This window comes from Phyllostomus hastatus, unplaced genomic scaffold, assembly GCF_019186645.2.
Source record: "Phyllostomus hastatus isolate PE091 unplaced genomic scaffold, TTU_PhHast_1.1 phas_scaffold_78, whole genome shotgun sequence".
NCBI classification, from domain to species: Eukaryota; Metazoa; Chordata; class Mammalia; order Chiroptera; family Phyllostomidae; genus Phyllostomus; species Phyllostomus hastatus.
The window spans coordinates 13035272-13052306 of NW_025334041.1; the positions used below are offsets into that span (position 1 = coordinate 13035272).

Genomic DNA, 17035 nt, shown 5'->3' on the forward strand with positions numbered 1-17035 from the left:
CAAATTTAAAGAGAAAAAACAGTATCTCTGAGGGCCTAAATAGACTTTTTCTTTAACCTTCAGTTTTGAAATAATTTCAGATCCACATTAAAGTTGCAAAAATAGCACCAAGAGTTCCTGTAGACCCTTCATTCAGATTCCTCAAATGTCAGTATCTGCCCACGGTCGCGTTGTCGTCCTGTGCGTGCAGGTGTGCGCCGACCCTCTTCTGAACGGCGTGGGAGTGGGCGGTGTTCACGCTGCCCCTCTGCTGCTGGCAACCTCAGCGCGTGTTTCCTAGCTTTGTTTACACCACCACGGGGCAGGTATTACCTCCAGGAAATCAGCGCTGCCCTGGTATTACTATCTAACTTTGTAAACCGCATTGAAATTTCAGTCATTGTGTTCATAATTTATTTTCTAAGAAAAAACATTTGTTTGACCTACTTGGAGTTTGTGTGAAATTTGTGTCTCCCTGGTGGCGTCTTGTGGGAGTTCGCTAAAGTATGAGGCTATTAAGCTAAAATAAAACGAAATAAAAACCACATATATAAAAATTTTTATATATATATTATTTATTTATTTATTTTCTACAGAGCTGTGAGGCCAGGGTCAGTATTACTTCTCCTCCTTTTACGACCACCAAGACTGGTGTTCAGATCCAACGGGAAAGGGAACTGGAGGGTTACATTTTTAAATATATATATTTTCTATATATTTTAAAATGTATTTATATAGTTAAATATACTTTTTAATATAAATGTATGTGAATCATATATTTACATATGAATTATACATTTCATACACAATACATGCATTGTATTTATTCATACATAAATATATAATTATATTTTTACATAAATATAATGATCTGTTTTAACATATTTTAATATATTTATAAAATATATACATGTATATCTAAAACCTCCTTCTATGGTTATAATTAAATGTCCATAACTGATAAATTGAAAATCTTTATATCCTTGGAGAAAAAACAGAACCGGGCTCCGGGTTCCTCCTGCGTCCCCATCCGGCGTTGGGCCTCTGCACCTACCCTGCCGGCCCCCTCGGGCACTGCACCTTGGCCTGGGGTTTTAATAGAGGCTTCTCAAAGGCTCAGCGATGACCTTGCCTGTGAGCGCAGAGTGGGTCAAACGAAGGTCCAAGGGGTTTTTTGGCAAAGTGTTAGGAGAAAGAGCAGTTGGGTCTGAAACGAATTTCTGCGAAAGTTCCCGATACAGCGGTGACGCTGGAGATGCCCCTCATCGGAGCCGCTGAGAGAGGTCCCCTGGCTCCCGTGATGCAGCCGTGTGTCCTGAGGCCCGCAGACAGGCGAGGGACAGAGAGGGGAGACCCCGTTGCGGCAGGATTTAGTGCTGTCCGCGGAGGAGGATTAGTGAAAGGCCGCCGTAATGCCGGTGCTGACAGACAGCACCAGCGTCTGTTTTATAGGCGATCCGTGAGTTCCATCAGGCCTCTCCTGCGGGATACGGTTATGTTTCCGCTGACGAGATCTCACTGCTGGTTTATCCAAATCGGTGTATTAATAAGCTAGCTTATAAGGATGTTTACTTTGCCATATATGCTCGCGTATAATAAGCCTGTTATAAAACCAAGCAAATAGGGGCTTCTGTTTCTCCCGCTGGTACCCAGTGGGGGGGCGGGGTGAGAGTAATCAACTTGTTTCCCTGCAAGACATATCCATCCAGAGAGTTTGTGAAAGCCCTTTATTCCTCGTAGGGAAATGATTTGGGTCTTAGGAAGGAAACACATGGCTTTCTTCTCACAGCTTCAAACCCGGTCTTGCCAGCTGCTCCTACTTCCCGTGGCCTGGCACCTAATGAAAGGAGAGTTTGATGGGCTGCGTAAGTGGTCACCCGACAGGGAGGGATGCAGAAAGACTCGGAGTTTGGAAGGTGCCCGTTTGCGAGTATCCCTGCCTTATCTCTAACTCACGTCGCGGAGAGACACCACCGGCTTTGGGTGGAGAGCCCCACTCGCTGATTTACGTGCCAGCAAGGCCTTCTGCGGGTTGGCGTCCTGGGAGGAAGGGGTCCCAGGAAGGCAGACCAGCTCCCCACTTGTAGAGTGCTCGTGTCTCTCCCGGGCCCTCCTGGGCCCTCTGTACTTTAAAGCAAATTCCTGCCTTTTTTTGTTTCAATGTTTTGGGTTTTTTTTTTTTTAAAGGTGTTAGCAATCTGTCTGACGTTCCCCCACCCCTGCTGGGATTTACGACCCAGTTTGTATTTTACTACGTGATCTTGGCAGGCTCCCCTCGTTGAAATTCAAACCGAAGCAACTTGATGGGGGAACAGACATAAAAATATTAATTTGGTGGATATTAAAAAAAATCACGCTGGTTATAAATCAGAGGCTGTCCACTGGTTCCTTTCATCATCTAAATGGTCCTTCTAACCAGACCACAAATCTTACCGGGGAGGAGGAGGGGGTTTGGAAGGTGGGGGTTCCCTTCCTGAGGTTTTGGAGACAGCTTACATCCAACACTTCCTCAAACCTGGCTTTGTTTTCTAGAGGTAATAAAAAGTGAGCACTTCTGGTACAGGCAGGCTAATTAGCCGGCCTCACGGAACAGACTGGGCTCAAAAGAAAGTTGGCTTGGTCTAAAAGAAATCAGGTTGAGGAAATGTCTACATTTTGATTAAAACTAGGGTTTGGGAGACTCAGGATGAATGTTCCGTTTCTCCAAGGTGGTGGAGCTGTTTTCGTCAGGGTGGGGTGGATGGACCGTGGGGGGAGCAGGGCTAGGTTGGAGGGCAAAGATGGGGAGCTGCAGACCACAGCACGTAGTATCCGTGACCAAGGCTGAGGAGGCCGGCGGCTGGCCCAGGTCTCCGCTGACACTTCCCACACCAGCCCTGGGGTTTAGCAGGGGGCCGTACAGATATTGCCAGGGGAGGGGACACAGACACATTCCTGTGGGGTGGAAATAAGAAAAAGTGGCAGAGAATTTCTCTTCCTGTAATGAGATTTTAATGGACTCCTCCATTTCCATCTTAAGGCTGATCTTTACAGTGAAAAGACTCTTGATAGGTACTTTAAAATTTCATGAAAACTCTGGGAATTGGTTTTTAAAAACTGGTTGGAAAGTTAAATACTTCTATGAGAAGGTGCTACTAAAAATGGAGAGCTGTCCCTGTTACCGATACCCACATAGGCAAATGCGTGTGTAGCTACGATGAAAAATACATTAGCATTCTAGGAGTCCAAGGTTTTATTTAACGGCCCAAAATCTAATAAAGCAAACAAATCAGAAATTCAACCCAGCCAGGCTCACAGCTCAAGTGTGTGCGATAATGAAGCCCCAAAACTCATCTGATCTTGAGATTAAAGAGAAAGAAAAATCCAGTAGCTGGAAAGGGGCAACCAGTTTTCTATAAAAATCAAAGCAAGTTCTTGATTCCGAATACTACCACGACAGCAGAAAGAAAAAACGACTGTAAACCAATTTGTTTTAAGGGAAAACATTTCGAACCCACAATTGGTTTGTATTACTTCTCTGCCATTTTTATAGGCAGCATTAAAGAAGGGACCTCATTTCTGCCTAAAGAGTATAATGATGAGAATTATTTAATCTTAAACAGAGGTTTTTCCGACTTGGTTACTATGCAATCGAATACTGACAGTGCCTTGGACTTGAAAAATGATAGTCTCATCTCCTAGAAATGGAAGGCGGGGAAGGCGCAGCCATTCTGAGCTTCACTCTAAAGCAATTATGAGCTCTTCACAACTCTCAGACAAGAATTGATTTTTATTTTCAGATTATTAAGCTGTGGGTGTAAGGAAGTCAGGATAGGTGACCTAGTTTTGACCTTGTAAATTGAATTCTTTTCGAATGGATTCAATATTGAAAAGGAAAACTTTTAAAAAGGCATTTCTGCCTTATAATCGCCCCAAAATTACTTTGCTTCTTTCCTACCTTTACCAAAATCTTCATGGTCATAAAGATAGATGAATAAATAGAATAGTATGTGCAGGGTATTGGAATAGAACATAAACATATCAGAATGAATTGCAATGTGCTGAAGAAACCCAGAAATAAGGAAAATCTTCAAAAGGTAATGATGTGATGTTAGATAATGTGTGATGGCATCATTAATGTGCTTCCTCTCATGCGTGCAGAATACTAAGGTGTCCAGCTTTTAAGTTCACACTGTGGGCACTCACTTCACTAGTTGTTTTGGGGGCATAGTGGTGTTTACACACACGTTTACATGCTGAATTCAATTGCCCCAATATGTCTAAGAGGGACTCTGGTTGGATCAAGGGCCTCTGTCCCAGAGGTAGAAGGACCCATGTGACTGTCTGTCCCTGTGGGTCACAGAGCTCCCTTCTCTGACCCCTTGGGACAACAGAGACATGTGCTAGACAAGTGCTTCACTTCCAGTTTTAAATACAGTTTGGAGTGTGGACTCTTGAGCCCGCCAGCTTGCTCCCACCCCGACCTGGGCCTTCCGGCAGGCCGACACCCTCACTGTCCTTGAGAACCTCTTCTGTTCATTCTCATATGCTCCCCTGACCACCCCCACCAGTTTTTATTCCCATCTGCCTCTCTTCCCAGCCTCTGCTGCATTCCAGCAGGGACAGCCTGGCGCGGGGCTTAACAGTGATTAGTTCTCTTCTATTGTGTTTCTTCTCCGCGAGAGATAACCTAATTCCTTTGGTCTAGATTCGTCATCTGCAAAATGATAATGTGCGCAGGGCTGTGAAGATGAAGCAAAACAGAGCACAAGGCCTGGCTCCTAGTATGTGCTTACTAAACGCTGGCGGCCCCTCTCTTCCTCCCAAGGACCGTGTCCCATTTGTGCTCGCTCTTTCTCTGCATCTCACAGCAGAGGACTGAGGGTTTTTCTGTGTTCTTGTTGCTGAACCGTTAAGCAAAAATCAAGCCACTATACTGTGTCCTACTTTATCATGGGCAGGTTATACTTTCCCTTGCTTTTCCCGGAAGGGAATGGTGTGAAGTGGGTTAACCTAGAAAGAGATAAGCTGCTCTTAACAAAACACTCCACATTGCTCAATCCCAGGGTTCAAGGGACTCTGGAGATGAGCCAACACAAACTTCTCACATTCCCGAGTACTACAGTCTCCAGGACGAGCCGCAGTCCTGAGGCCCAAACAATCACAAATACAGTATTTACTATTTTGAGAAATGAGATTAAAACACAGAGGGGGTCTTAGGCAGATGTGGAAACCTACTTCTGACAAAAATGGGAGGAACCTGGGATGGTTTGGTTTTCTGCAAACAACTATGACATTTCCACCCAGACTACTGAGCGATGATATTGACCCGGAACAGGAGCGGCTATCTGCTCCCTTTGTGACACTGGTCCTGGAGTGACCTCCCTGGAAACCGGAGATTCTGCACATTAGAATCATCTCAACTTAAGCAGGCCTCTTGCCCAAAGCAGAGACCAGAGAATTGAATGCGTATTTCACATTTGTTGTGTTTGGTTTGGTCTGGGAAAACAGACTAAAGTACAATGCATGTGCATACATAAACACTATAAAATTAGTGCAGGCAGCTGGCAAATCATTAATTAACAGCAGTAATGGTCTTCAAACAGCACTCCGGGGATACCACAGAAAGAGGAGGTTCCCAAACCTGGTTTCAGTTTTGTTCAGGATCTGCATTCATCCTCGTAAAAAGAAGGGATGTAGGGCAGGGCAGAGAGAAAGAGCCGCATAGATGCCCCCGTAATACCTCCCATGCCCCTCCTTCCTCACCAGCCCCAAAGAGAGCCAACAGCCAACGAGCCGCACCCCCCTCCGTCTGCAGGGCACCCCTCCCGAACCAGACAGACGCCAAATGAGCAGCGGGTACGGGAGGCTGTGCCCAGCACAAGATAATTGTGCCATAAATATAATTAAAGTCAGCAGGAAGGCCATTATGGGGAAAACCAAACTTAGAAAAAAATTAGTAGTAGTGAAGAAAATATCATACATTCTTTTTATTTCAGTCTAATTCTGTTTACATGATTCATACAGTTTCCAAGAGGATCCCTGGAGAACATTAGGCCAGTATCACATGCATAAACATTCATATATAACATGTAAATTAGAAACAATCTCAGGATTTATATAGAAATTACAGCCACTTCCAGCAAATTAATTCAATGACAGAAAAAGGGTTACTGTCTCTCTTCAAATCAAGAGGGGGAAATATTGGGCAAAGCAGATTTATTTATTCAAGAGGCTTGTTCCTTGCCAGAAGCTGATGTCCCCTTGGCCTGGAGATTTCCATTTTTCTTATCAGATATGCATTGGTGATTGAATTTACTTTGAATACAGGAGCAGTCAATGAGGGCCATAATGGGCGGTTTTAAGTTAGACCATTGCTAATACGGTCATAAAGTCGATTAGGCCAGACGAGTTTGCTGTGGGAAAATGATGGAAAAAGGCAAGTTGCTCGGGTTAAAATATTCAAGAATAGCAAATCTTAGAGCCGCAAGGCCCCCGAGAGTGCAAATTTACTATTTTGTAGATGAAGAAACTGAGCCCCAGAGAAGAAGTGGTCGGCCTGAGAAAACACAGGGAATGAATTGCCGAGCCAGACTGGAACCCAGGCCTTCTCCCCTGGACTTGCACGCCCTCAACGCCGCATCAAGCGGCTCCTCCTCTGTATTTGCGTTGAATGGGCAAGTGAGAGCAGACTACATTTTCTTGTCGGGCTTTGCGCCGACATCTTGGGGTGGTCATTTCGGTATCGGGGATTGTGGTAGCTTGTCAGAACGGCCCTAATTCCTCACCTTCCCAGTATCCACGTTTTTCTCAATGTGACTTTACAGTCCTTGAATCTGGGCTGGGCTCCTGACTTGCACTGCCCACCAGCTTGTAGTGACGTGCACATTGCGTCCTCCGTCCTTGCCGACTGCGAACAGCCGCGCATACGCTCCTGCTGCTGTCTCTCTAGTTCACCGCCGTGAGAACGTGCCGGGCCTCGCCTGCTAGAGGGGTGATGGGAGAGGCGCACAGGTAGGGTTGCCAGATTTGGCAAACACTGGGGATTAATGATAAAAATTATTATATATGTTAGATGTTATGTGTATGTTTCAATTACTTATATAAAAATTATATAAAATATTTTATATATTATATATATTCTGATACACTAATTTTTTATTTTATTTATTCATTTTTTAGAGAGGGAAGGAAGGGAGAGAGAGAGAGAGAGAAACATCAATGTGTGGTTGCTGGGGGTCATGGCCTGCAACCCTGGCATGTGCCCTGACTGGGAATCAAACCTGCGACACTCTGGTCCACAGCCCGCGCTCAATCCACTGAGCTACGCCAGCCAGGGCAAATTTTTTTTCATTATCTGGAATTCTAATTGAAATTGGTGTGCTGTATTTCATCTGTCAACTGAGCTGAGGGGATCCTGGATGGTGCTAATCTGTACTAGACAGCCAACCCCTAACCAGGCATGAGAGCCCAGCCAAGGTCACAGGTCTGTCTGCTGGACCTGTGGTGGACCACAGGTGCAGACGTGGGCCTCACCAAGATCGGCAGAACTAACTGCCCTTAGACTCATGAGCAAAAATAAATATTCACTGGTGTGCGACCCTGAGCTTTGGTGGTTGTTATGCAATATTGTTGTGACAGAAATAACATGGGACTATGGTTTTAAAAAGTTCTACAAAGAAAACTCGAACTGGGCTTCCTATCCTCCTAGGACGATCTAATTGCTGTGATGTCCCATGTGCAAGCAGAAGTAGCAAGAAAGAAACATCTTTCCAAAGCTAGAGACTCCGTGCGTGAATACACATTCACAGAGAATGTGTCTTACGCATAGGTCTGTCTTCTTGGGATCTTGCCACTGTTCTGGCATTTTGTTTTGAATGACTCTCTTTGCGGTTGTGTCTTTGTCACAGAAGAGCATGACAGGCTGAGCCAATGTGGCTTTTTGACTTCCCCAGGCCTTCGGCATATTCTCTCTGGACCAGTGCCTGTTTGCGCTGTTCCTTCCCTGTCTTCATATTTCTCCTTCCCCATCCTTCAGGGAGGCAGGTGGTTGAAGTGCAGGTTCATCTCAGGACCCCACAGTTGTGCCCGATCTCCACTCACAGCTGCATTTTCCCAAGGTCAGCTTCACCTGTCAGAGGCCCCGCACCGTGCGGACATGCCTGTCGTTGTGTCGTGTTTCGTGCTTTCCAGGGATCTTTCACGTTCATTACAGCCTTCCTGTGACAGCGGCTGGGGCAGGCATGGAACCTCTCCTTTGCAGGCCAGGGAAACTGAGGCTCAGAGACTTCAAGTGACTTTCTCAAGGTCACACGGCTTCATTAATAGCAAAATTCAGACCCGAACCTAGATTCTTGTCTCCTAACCTTGGACTCTTTCTGATACGCTCTGCTGTTTTGCCCGTCCTGGGGCTTTGGACAATGGTTGCCACAGTTAGGCGTTCAACAGGCATCTGAATAATCCTTCTGTCTGGGCCCGACTCCGGTGGAAACAAGACATTCTTAAACAGGCCATTAGAAATCCCTAGACCTCCACTAAAACAGGGTTTGCTGCAGATGACTGTCGACTGTATAAATGCTTTCACCTTGTAACAGCCGGTCTCAGCCTCCTGAACAGAGTTCTACATTGTGGATTAATCACTCCATATCTCTGTTTTAAAATCGTGTTATGGTCTCTTAAAAGTATGTTTTAAGATGTACTTTTCTGCAAGGAGGCATGGTCCATTTAAAAGCACGGCTGCCTGTGGGTTGCTGGTGGAGAACAATTGAATGCAGATGAAGGGAGAAATACCAGGATATTTCCCAGGAAACCCTCCAAATGTATAAAGCAAAGGCACGAGCTACTCACACAAGTGTCGTGCTTGCCCCGGTTCCCTGCTTCATCGGGATTCTGAAAGATCGGCGATGTTGTTACTGGTCTTAGGGTGAACAAGTAGTCTGGTTTGCCCCGGACTGAGGTGCTTCTTGTGATGTGGGGTGTTTGAACACCCCACACTGGGTCAGTCCCAGGCCAGCTGGGATGCTAGGTCACCCTTTCCACTCCTCTGAACAGCCCTTTGTGATGAGGTGACAAATACCCCCTCCTCCTCCTCCTCCACCGAGAGGCACCAACTCACACCTCCCACCCTGCCCCTGGCACACAGGAAACACACGGATGCGTATGCTGAAGAATGAAATGACTGGTCCGCACTTGCCGGGGAGGAGGCCTGGCTTGGGAACCAGGAGACTGATTCAGTTACTAACTGGTCGTGTTGGCTTTTGCCAAGTCATCAATGCACTGCTCCTCAGTTTTCTCATCTGTAAAGAGGGGCAGGGGCTAGGGGTCTCCCATGTCCCTTCTCTGTTATGTATTCTTGGGTTTTATCATGTAGGGACCCATGAGGCGACTCCACCCTGCCCCAGCTCCTTTCATCCAATGCCCCAGGAGTCCCTCGCCGAGCCCTCCTGGAGGCCTCTGCTTCAGCTTGGCCCAGAAGATGAAGCCCATCGCTGGGTCACAGAGGGGGCAGAGCCTCAGGCCCTTGCTCGGTGGTTACTCCTTCAGATCTAGGTTGTCTCATAAAATCTTCTGTGATGGGCGTGCCCTCTGTCTACGCTGTCCAATGTGATAGCCCCTAGCTACTTGTGATTAAGGGCATTTTAATTTAATTAAGCAAGATGAAATTTAAAATTCAGTTCCTGAGTCCCACTATAACCACATTTTAAGTGCTCTGCGGCCACATGTGGCTACCACATTGGACAGTGCCGGTCTACAACATTTCCATCAAAGCGGAACGTTCCGTTGGACAGCACGGCTTTAGAGGATCATCTGAAGCCTTTTCTCAGCAGCCTGGGAGGTAGCCAGGGTAGAAAAAAGAAGAGGAGGGCAGGAAATGAAAAGGATAATCACTGTCATCACCAGTACATTTTATCTATTGGTTGGATTTGTGGGAACGATGTAGCCTGCTTACTGGAGATGAAACTTTGTAAGGATTATCATAGCCAATGATCTGTTAAAAATTAATGAAAGAATTCATAAAAAGGACATGAAACTATGTCCTTCGCTGACACCAAAGCAAAAGGTCACGGTAACTTTCTTTTCACTACTACTCCCATCTGGGCTACCCCTTTGGTCAGCTGCAGAAAGCACCAGCCAATGAATAGCAAAATGGAAAAAATTGGGGAAAATCCCTTCTTTTTGCAACGATCATGAATGAAGGTTTTTCCAAGCATCTTTTAGGATGAAAAAAGACAAACAAACAAACATATGGAGCCTGTTTTGTTTCTCATTAAGATCAGGTACGATACAAATCAAAATGCATGCTTGAGTGTTCAGCTCTTGAAAGCAGCATTCCCGTCCTTCTTTAGGAAGTAAATCAAGAATGCTTTGTGATGACGGAGGTAACGGAGCGCTGGAACTCCGGGAGCAGATTCACAGTTCCAGTGAAGCCAACGGGGGCTGTGTGACCTTCAGCAAGTGGCTTACCCTCCCTGGGCCTCTTTGGTTGGGGAGAGATGGTGCTGGACTGGGTCCCTGGAATCTTGAACATTCTCCGATTATTGGGTTGGCCAAAATGTCCATGACATTTTTTCCCATAAAATAAAAGACACATTTTCCATTTTTACCTGTAACTTTCTTGTGGGAAGAGGCCAGGGGTGCTGCTAAACATCTTCCAATGCACAGACAGCCCACACAGCAAAGAATTGTTTGGCCAAAGTGTCAATAAAACAAGAAACTTCACAAACCATGTTGGACGCATTCGATCAGTCATAGCACATTTATGCAGTGTGCACATACACTGCACAAATCTTTTTTTGCCTTTCAGTTGCATTTTTACTTTTCTTGAAATAATAAAGCATAATACACCAAAAATGTTGCATATCTTCTTCCATATTCAATATTAAAATGACTGCACAAAAATTCACCAATTTTGGTTTTTTAAAATGCATGCTGATATGACAGCTGACACAATACATCTCACAAAATTGTTTTGAATGAAGTTAAAGACAACTAAGCACCACTAGGGCCATCGTACAGAAAAAACTAACAACCTTTTTGGCCAGTGCAATACTTTTATGGCCGTGTTCCTGACTTCTGCTGCAGATACTAGAGCTTACATCTTTATCATAACCATGAACATTGTTTCTTTTATCATGCGTAGATGATCAGTGTTGTCAGCTGCCCTCATTTAAGGCTCCCAGAACCAAACCTCCAAACCCCGGAGGCCTGGCAAAGCTCCAGGTTTTCTGGAAAACCTCACACATGAGGATGTTCAGCATTTAGCCACTCTCTCCAAGTCAGGAACAAACAGCAGTTGGGTCATGAAAATGAGGACGATGGGGAGCTGGTTCCAGCTTGGCCACTCGTGAGCTGGATGCTGTGGGACACATTCCCCCATTTCTCCGTACCTCAGTTTCCCAATCTATAAAGCAAAGATAGTACTGTGGCTGTAAGCAAGGCTCATTTAGCAGGCAAACTAATGCAGCTCAGACTCCAGGGCCCTTCGCTTGCACAAACCCCTTTCAAGACCCTATTCTTCATGTTGGCTTTTTTTTTTTTTTTGTAATTTCATGATCTTATGTTCAAAGAGGGGCCCTGAACTGTATAAGCCTCAGGCCCTACAAAACCTGGTTGTAGTATTTGAAACGAGATTGCACCTGGCTAGATTGTTCTCTCTAGAAAGAGATTTCTCATCAAAGAAGGTCTTGTAAAGCCAGCCCAGTGTCTAGCTTTTCTGTTTCTTCAGATGCCATCCTCCCTCTCGTCCCAGCACACCTCTGGGCCATGCTGGCTGGTGTCTCTGGGCACCCCAGGATGGGGGATGCCTACCCAGTCATGGGAGCCTCTCCAGAGCCCCAGTGCATGTTCTTAGAAGCCATACAATTACGGAATCGGAGAGCCAAAAAGTGTGTCCAGGGGCTCTTTAAACACCACCCTTCCCCAGAAATGATCCTTTCTCTTCTTTCCTTCAGGTTCTCCTGAAATGGGGATTCCACAGTCTTTTCTGTCATCGGCATTCTTAGGAACATCTTCCTCAGGGCTAACCCTGATTCCTCTTGTGGTTTCGACATGACAATGCCTTTAACTTTCTCTTTTGTTCTGTTCTATGCAAAGTCAGAGCCCTTGCCTAGGCATACACATTTGCTCTTCTTCAGAACTTGTTGCTTTAGCATCCTCTTTTTAGGAAGGAGTAACTGAGGTTCAAGTGGTACAAGACATGCCCAGTGTAGTAGAGAGTGGGGTTAAGACTCTGAGGGAAGCTTTACTGTCATCCCTGTGATCATCAGAGGGGATACAAAGCCTCACAGACATTACACCGTTTATGAAAAAGCCAGAGCTTAGGAAGAGTTCGCCTGACTCCCAGGGGTTGTTCCTGTATCAGGACAGCTGTCTCTGCTTCCGTCAGGTGCCACCAGCTCTGTCGTTAGAACCTCCTTCCTTGGTCACTGGACTTAGAAGTCTCAGTTTCTGTCCTTGGTGATAATCCCAACTTCTGGCAAGTGTGCAGGAAGGTACTTACACCTCAGGTCTTCACATACACTCCTTGCCTCCAGCCCTCCATCGTTAAAAAGTACAGTCATTGTCCATGCGCCATTCATTGATTCCTAAAGTTTTATGGGTACGTGTTATGAACTTAGCACTAGTCCTATATGGAAGGAAGGAAGGAAGGAAGGAAGGAAGGAAGGAAGGAAGGTTGGTTGGGAGGGAGGGGAGGGGAGGAAGGAAGGGGAGAGACCTAAATTTGGCAGTAGTGGAATAGGAAGCCCCAGGCCCTCTTGCACCAACAGACACCAGTGTAACCATATATGGGACCAAGTTGCCTTTGTGAGAATTCCTAAAGGGGTGTAAGGAGCCTGTTTTCTTTCAAAGGGAATTTCTAGTTATTTAGTTTAAAAAAAAACTTTCAATTGCATGCTGTGTCAGGCACTAAGAGCCTTATGAATATTAATGCCATTTTCACCTCAGTACCATGAGGTTGTGGATAGTGTAATTATTCCAACTGTACTGATGAGGGAAACAGAGACAGAGAAAGGTTACAAAGCTGGCACAGGGTCACACAGGTGGCCAGTGGCCGAGCCAGCAAATCAGGCAGCCTGGCTCCAGGGTCTACACTCCAGATTGTGTTTGAAATCGGAAGCTGGCACAACGTGGGCACGTTTCTGGGCTGTTCGGATGAACAGATGCTCGAGTTATGTTGCTTTGAGGGATCTGCCTTTCAAAACAAAGATGTGGTCTTCAAAGGAGTAATTGAATTCACCCGCTGTTAACTCTTGATTTAATAAACAGAAGATGAAGGAAAGGAGCTGGTTTAAGTTTTGGGTCTCCATCTTTGATCCTAACTCTTGATAGATTTCACCAGAAAAAAAAAGAACAGAATGACCAATTAAAGAGGGTGGCAGACAATGATTGGGTAAGATCTTCAAGGATAACTATTCCTCACCAATGCAATCTACCAGGTCTAGAATCTTACCATATTTGCACATGGAAGTAGGGACGACTGTCCCACCCCATTACACCTCGACATGCTTGTAAACATTTAACTAGGTAGACATAGGTGTAGAAACAGTTAGAGCTTCTACAGCTCAAACAGAAGTGGAGGTTTGAAGAATAGTTAATACATAAAGCTGAAAAAAAGTTAGAAAAATCCAGGCTTGCTTTGTTTAGGAGGAGGGGTTCCTCTGATGAGCAATCCTATTGTTCTTATGAATTAGAAAGATGCTATCTCCCTTCCTCTGTGCTGTGGAGGTAGACCTCAAGAAGAATGAATGTGCACATATTTCCTTCACTTGTAGACAATATGGCATCATCTCTGATGGTGGAATCAAAAAGTTCTATGGGATTCTTTTCAAAAGACTTGATGCCTTTGTAAGAGACTGCATAAAGAAGAGCCAGACAGTTTTGAAAGATCAAATGTTTTTCAGCACCTCTAATGAATAATAATAATTAATTTCCCAGTGCAATAAAACCATATAATTAGAATGGGTTGGGTGTTTTCAAAATTTTCAAACATGGGATGAGTAAATGGAAAAGCTTTCTTTTCTTTCTTTCTCCACCCGCCCCCCCAGATTCTTCCTTTATTTTTTGGAGTTTGTGTGAAATACTGAGAGGAAGTGAGCCCATCTGTTTCTGATACTTCCAGGCTTGATGTATCAGAATGTTTTGTAGCAGTTATTTGATGTCTAGTATGCCTCTAAAGTATTTTCCATGAGTTTTCAGCCTGTGCCTTTACTGACAGGAAGTTTGTTTTCATGGCGATGGAGCACCAGTTTGACACTCAAAAATGAGAAGGGAGTAATTGGTCAATTTCCAAGTTCCATTGTGTTTCAGTCAGTTCAGTTTTGGTAACTTACATAATAGGAGAAAACTTGAGGAGAAACAACAATGAATGGAGTTACAGATTATTCTTATTTACATTGCTTTTCTTTTGCTCTTCTTCTCAATCCTCCGTTGCCCTCCCCTCCCCTCCCCCACCATAACCCTCCTTAATATTAGGGAAGAGTAGCCCCGCTGGGGAGACAGATAATGGTGAATCTCACAATAGAAGGAAGGAAGTTGGAGACTCATCTTGGTGGAAGGGTCAGGAGGAAAGAGGATGAGGTGCCACTGCAATGCATAGCTGCATCCTGTACTATCCTCCTGACAACTCTGCCGGCTGGGTGTCCTGAATGAGAGGGTGGGTGGAGGAGGGAGCGGGGGAAGGCAGCACTGCCCAGGGGGTCATGTTATACCTGCAGGAAGCACTTCCATGTGCTAAGCCCTCGTCCTGGGGCCCTTTCAACTGCAAGGCATCTGCTTCATTAAGGAGGTAACAAAGCCACCCCTTCATTCCCCCAGAAGCCCCAGACTCCCAGGTCTCCCGCTGACTCAAATTATGAAAAAGAGAGTGGAAAAGTCAAAATTCAGTTCTGTCACTCCTACTCTCTGAGCACTTTGGTACCGACTGAGGGAATTCCATTCTACTTCATTCTAAACTGCTTATTAAAACAGAAGAAGCCAATGCCTGATGTTATTTTTCTACAAATCTTTTGGACCTTTTCCAAGGTCATTTTTGATGGCACTAACCAGTATATGCAAACTGGACAGTATGACTACCGGGGACTTGATTCCGGAAGAGGAATGACTCTGATTGGCAGTCCAGGGAGCCTTCAAATAAACTGCAGGTTGACTTTGCAGTAGGTAAATGATAGGAGGGAGAGAGAGAGAGAAGGAAAGAGAGAGAGAGGGGAGAGAGAGAGAAGAAAGAAAGAGAAAGAAAGAAAGAAAGAAAGAAAGAAAGAAAGAAAGAAGGAAGGAAGGAAGGAAAGAAAGAAAGAAGGAAAGAAAGAAAGAAGGAAAGAAGGAAAGAAAGAAAGAGGGAAGGAAAGAAAAATTAAGGAAGAAAGAAACCTCTAAGCAGCCTCTGGAGCTGTGGAGGAAATAACGGATGTTTGTCATTACCTCCTTTACTTTAGCTCAGGGTGTATCTTCATTTTACCGGATTACCATGTCCTTAATTTCCCCTCTTTCTCCTCCTTTCCCTAACCTCTCTTAGGTGATACATAATCATCACTGAGAATGAATGCAATTTGCATTACTGTAACAGTATTTAGAACTACACAGCAGTATGATATATTATATATATATGTGTTACATATATGTTACATAATGCATAGAGAACAGATTAAAACACTATACACCAAACTGAGGAGGAAGCTGGTCTATGGGAACTTTAGCTTTTTACATTTTTTTAAGGTTTTGATTTTAAAAAGCAAGAGAATACATATGGGTCACCTTTTTTATTGAAAAACAGATCAATCTGAAGACAAAAAAACAAAACAACAAACATACACACCCCCCCAAAAGGGAAGAAAAGGTAAAAAGAAAGAAAGAAAAGAAATGAACAAAAAGCCTTGAAAATGTGCAATGGCTCTCACAGGCATTTAGCCTACAAAGCGAGTCCCAGCTGCTGGCAAAGATGTAATGTCATGTGTGCTGCCACGCTGTTCGTGCCAGGAAATTAGACACAACTTAAATGGCTTATGACAAGGAATGTGTCGGATTAATACAGTTCTGATCATTGAAACCAGACCGGTCAGTCCACTCAAATAATATTGTAGAAGAATCCTGGACCAATGGAAGATTTCTATGATCTAATCGGTGTAATAAAAACTCAACAGTTTACAAAAACAGCATGTGCCCTGTTTAGTTTTTTGAAATGCAAATATATACACAAAAAAGATTTCAATGATGTACAATAAAAAAATCTGAATAGTGATTTGCTATGGTTGGGGCGTTTTGCTTCCCTCCTCATGCTTTTAGTTTTTCTACAATGCACATACATTATTTTGGTGAAAAACTATACGTAATTTTGAAAATAGATTATTATCTCCTACATGGTAATTTTCAATGATCGATGACTCTTTAAAATTAGGACAAGCTGATCCCAGATGTATTAAGTTTCTGCCAACTTCACACTTTAATTTGGTCATCAAGCTACCATTCATTTGCCTTGAATATCCCTTCAAATAACTCTTACAAATACTGACATTCTGCACATGTCACAGAGGGTAAACTAAAAAGAAAGGAAAAAGACTATGGTGATAAAATACATTTACTTTCCCAGGGGTGATTTTCTCCCTCAAATATATGTACCATTACCACATCTAGAAGTTACAGTGCTATTTCGCAACTTTGAGAAGAAATGCAATCTCGCCTGGCATGCTGTTCTCCACCATGAGAACGTGCAAATAACCCTGCAACCGAGAATTTGATCTATCAGGGACTCCAGATTTTTTTCTCTAAATACTCATTTTACAATCAAGTTTAAATAAACAAGATTACTTAGCTTTGGGAGCTGAATAACACTTTGAAACCTCACTTGAACTCCTGTACCTATGAGGTGAAGGAGAAAATTGGGGCAATTTTCAACATAATCCAAGCTTAAAAGAAGACAAAAGTTGTTTGTTTTACGTTTTGGAGGTAGACTGTATGTTTCTCTCTTCAGATACATTTCATCTTTGCATGGAAAGCTAGGCTTCTGGCACTATATTGTTTTTATTCTCTGTATTGCATTTTTATAGCAAATGAAAGTTGAAGCGTTTCTTAATTACTTCACCAT

At 44.1% G+C, this 17035-nt stretch overlaps 1 pseudogene; it reads right to left on the reverse strand.

Annotated features, from left to right (window-relative positions):
* Positions 1-533: 533 nt before the first annotated feature.
* On the reverse strand, positions 534-665 carry LOC123812279 (annotated as a pseudogene).
* Between the last annotated feature and the right edge of the window lie 16370 nt (positions 666-17035).